Below are 5000 nucleotides of genomic sequence, written 5' to 3'. Positions count from 1 at the left end.
TTTAATTCTCGCTAGACAGACGGTTTTCCTCAGCCTGAAATATAATCAGACGGTTTTATCCAGCTGTTAGTGAAGGGTTTAGCACTGACCTCCAATAATCCCTTCACGCTAAACCCTCACTAAAGCTTAAATTCTCGGCCAGACAGACGGTTTTCCCCAGCCCTTAACACATCAAGACTGTTTATTCAGCTCTGGTCGTGAAGGGTTTAGAATTAATCTCCACTAATCCCTTCACTACTATGCTAAATCGTCCCTCATGCTTAAATTCTCACTAGACAGACGATTTCCTTCAGCCTACCTTCCTGGCTGTGGCGTCTTATCCTGAGCTGAGGGAAACCGTCTAGTCAGCCAGAATTTTGTCTGTTCTAATCAGCCACCAGAGGGTTAGGTCCGGCTCCTATAACCCACTCAGCTGAATAAAATCGTCTGGTTTAATAAAATAACTAACATGCTCCTATGACTCACTCCCAGTTCACAAAATCGTCTGTATCAAACACTCAGGCTCCTCTAACCCACTCTCAGTTGAATAAAATCGTCTGGTCTAATAAAATCACTAACACATGCTCCTACGACTTACTCCCAGTTCACAAAATCGTCTGTATTAAATTAGTCACACGCTCAGGCTCCTCTAACCCACTCTCAGCTGAATAAAACCGTCTGGGTCAGCTTAAATGGTATTATAAGCTACCGCACTAGATCAGTCCAGGTCTCAGGGGGTTGGCTAAATCTTCCTCTAGGGGGGTTTCCAATAAAATAATCGTCTCAGGCTCCTATGGCCCACTCTCAGCTGAATAAAATCGTCAGGCTTAACTACATCACTTACACTCAGGTTCCTGTGACTCGCTCTCGACTTAAAATCGTCTGGCTTAGCTGACACTTCCTGTACCTGGTTTTCATAACTAAAAAACCGTCTGAAAGAGAGAACACTGAGATACACGGCTAAAAAAAACCGTCTGAAAAGGAGAACATTAAAAGATACACAACTAAAGAAACCGTCTGAAAAAGAAAACAGATACACAGCTAAAAAAAAACGTCTGAAAAAGAAAACACTTGATATACAGCTAAGAAAATCGTCTGGTGAATAAGATGGGTTTTCCTAATTCAAAAAAACCATCTGAAAAAAAATGATACACAGCTGAGGGAAACCGTCTGAATAATTACTTAGCCTCTGATGACCAGTGCTAAAGGGGGGGTTTATAAGCTTAGTCTAGTAAATAAATCTAACTTTATTTTCTTTAGTTTTTAGCATTATAAAACCTATTTCTTTATTTTTTTTATTTTTTAGAAAGAAAAAAATATATTAGAATTTTTATGGAGTGTAAATTTAATGATATGAGTAAGGTGATTTTTTTTCTTCACTTTTCATTATTCAAAGCAGAGTATCTAGTCTCTCAAAGTATCTAAGTATTCAAAGTAACTGTTTTCAAAGTAACCATAGATTTTTAAGTAATGTGATCTTCAAAGTAACGTAGATTCAATGTAACTCAAAGTAATGAATTTCTTGGAGTAGGCTTGGATCAGATGTCTTATAATTCAAAGTAGCCTCAAAGTTCAAAGTAATAAAAATAATAATAATAATAGTAATAATAACAATAATACATAATCTCAAAGGAAGCTAATATATTACTTCATCTATTTCATTCTTCAAAGCAGCCTCAAAGTTCAAAGTAAAATAAATAAATAATAATAATAATAATAATAATAATAATTCTCAAAGTAGACTATTTATTTCCTCGTCTACTTATCCCTCAAAGTAGCCTCAAAGTTCAAAGTAATATTTTCTTTAATATAATCTTACTAACAATCTCTTCCCTTCCTACAGTACATACCTCTTTCTTGACACCGTCTTCTAAGAGATTTATTTTTTTTTATTGTTTATGCTTCTGATAAGGAAAAATGTGACAGACAGACAGTGTATGTATGTATGAAAGAAATATGTTTGTATGTATGTATGTAGCTATGTATGTATGTGTATGTTGAGTGAGAATTTGGAACAGACAGACAGACATGTACACAGAGACAGTAGCCTATGTACTGTATGTATGTATGCATGTATGTATGTACCGTTATGTATGTATTTATGTACATGTACTGTATGTATTTTGTATATATGTATGTAATGTAGATATATACCAAGTCCTCGTCATTAGTCAGACTTGTATTATTATCATTATTATTATTATTGGTGGTGCTGGCGAGGCCTTCATGGGGTGGCACTGATATAACCGGTAGGCTCCTCTCTCTCTCTCATACAGCCCTCCACCATCATCCTTTCGGGAGGGGGATAGGGAGGGAGTTGAGGGACGTTTGTAATTCGTACTGTAACACCGGGCCACTCCACCGCCCCGTTATATCAGTGCCATCACGTGAAGGCCGCCCTCTATGGCAACGCAAAATTTGGAAACAATTTTTTTTATCATAGGTGGCACTGGGACTTTAATTGACATGTTTTATTTATTTATTTTTTATATGATAACTGAAAATAAAAATAAACGGCTTATACAGAGGACTTGGTGTATTTATGTATGGTATGGACAGATAGAGATAGATAGATAGATAGGTAGATAGATATACAGATGCGCCAGGCCTTAGTGTATTTATGTATGATACAGATATACACATATAGGTAGACAGATAGATAGATAGGTAGGTGTATTTAAAATAGTGAGGTAGATAGATAGATAGATAGGTAGATAGATAAACAGACAGATAGGTAGATAGATAAACAGACAGATGCACCAAATCCTAACAGTTTACTACGGTAATATATATATCAAAGTGTTTCCTGTCAGCCTAGAAACCATTTACAACGCTGGGTGGTAACCATATAATCAAACTATACGCGTTCCCTACGTGTCAGCAAGCGGGTTGGTGGAGGGTTAGTGCCCCTCCCCGTAAAACAAATAACTTAAAGTCAAATGGCCACCCCTTATGGGATTATGGCGTCTGGCAATAGATACACAGAGATTAACATTACTATGCATATTTCTATAAACGTAAAATATTATCACATTAAACGAAATTCAAAATAAATGTGTATAAGGAATGAATGGGAAATTGTACAGTATATATAAAATGTATATTGTAAAAAAACTATGTATACCGGTATAAACGTTTTTCAAAATTCTTTAGTTTTATTTAAAGACTATGAATGCAAATAAAAAAAATTCGAATGGATTTTAGCTTGAATAATCCTAAAATTATTGGATTTATTTTTTACTGATCCTATAATTACCGGATTTATTGTTATTGATCCTATAATTAGTTTATTTTTGTAATAATCCTATAATTACTGGATTTATTTTTGTAATAATCCTATGATTATTGGATTTATTTTTTACCGATCCTATAATTACTGGATTTATTTTAATGACACTATAACTACTGAACTTATTTTGTTAATCCTATAATTACTGGATTTATTTTTTTAATGATCCTATAATTACTGGATTTATTTTAATGATCCTATAATTACTGGATTTATTCTTTTATTTTAATGATCCTATAATTCTTAGATTTATTGTTTTAATCCTATAATTACTGGATTTATTTATGGCTTTAATGATTCTATAATTACCAGATTTATTCTGTTAATGATCCTATAATTACTGGATAATGATTCTATAATTACCAGATTTATTCTGTTAATGATCCTATAATTACTGGATATATTTTGTTAATCCTATAATTACCGGATTTATTATTGTTAATGATCCTATAATTACTGGATTTATTTTCGTTAATGATCCTATAATTAATGGATTTATTTTGTAATGATCCTATAATTACTGCTATTAACCCTTTCAATGCCAAGACGATTTTTAAATTTAAGTCTTCGTACCTCCAGACGATTTCCTTCAGCTTGGGACGAGAGAGAGAGAGAGAGAGAGAGAGAGAGAGAGAGAGAGAGAGAGAGAGAGGACTGATTGCTGTACCCCTTTCACTCTAACTTGGCCTAAGAGAGACAGTAGTGAAAAAATGGACTGACACGTACCGGTACATATGGCACTAGTCACGAAGAAGTGCCATGGAAAGGATGGAAAGACGTATTACTGTCATCTGCCTCTGAGCTACGTGAAATAAGCTGCAAACGGACGAAAACCTGGGCCAAGTTAAGGTGAAAGGACTGTATCTTTCTTACCCCTCTCAATAATAATAATAATAATAATAATAATAATAAAGCCTCAACTCTTCCTCCTGACGATTTCTCTCAGCTGAGTTGGGGGGGAACACTAGAAAAATCACTCCTGTTCTAGTAAATGCTGCTCTAGATTCGCTTGAGACTTAACCAAATATGCCCTGAATTCCTAGAGGTTAGATGCATTAGGTACTTACGCGATATTAGACGGTAAAGGCGATTAATAATGAAAAAAATAAAAATAAACACAGGACGCCCTCTCTAACTCCCGCCACATGAGCAACGTAAACACTGGCTTCGGGAGTCGGGACCGTCTGGCATTCCGGCTATTTCCTCATTAATTCCAAAAAAACATTAGTAAACCAATTTATTTCACAAAATATCAACAGTTAAACTCTAAATTTGTAAAATAACCAATTCATTTACATTTAACTTTTTTTTTCATTTTTAATTAAGAAAATACAGAACCGTACGAGCGTAACAATGTTTCTCGTTCCCTTCTGTACTAAAATTTTTGCATTTTCCAAACACCTCTTCCTTACCGATTTATTCTGCTTACTTCACCTAAACATCATCTTACATGTTATTAAAGGAAACTTTTCGATATTAATATGATCTAAGTAACATACAGGATGATAACATTATCGCACAATACATCAGCCGGGGGGAAGGGGGTGAAAGAAGTTAGCTAACCCCACATCAGAAAGAGCTTTATCCCTTTATGTTATTCCCATTCTACCTCATGTGTGACAAAAGCTTAACTGCTTTTTTTCATACTTATATGAAGTTAGAATAAGCTCTAATAGCCAGTGCATACGGTCTAAAAACGTCCCAGAAATTGGTAAATTTTCAAAAATTTCCT

This window comes from Coenobita brevimanus, chromosome 23 (genome assembly GCF_032717465.1).
Source record: "Coenobita brevimanus isolate Jiangsu-jjx chromosome 23, ASM3271746v2, whole genome shotgun sequence".
Classification (NCBI taxonomy): domain Eukaryota; kingdom Metazoa; phylum Arthropoda; class Malacostraca; order Decapoda; family Coenobitidae; genus Coenobita; species Coenobita brevimanus.
Note: the sequence above shows the minus strand (reverse complement) of the source record.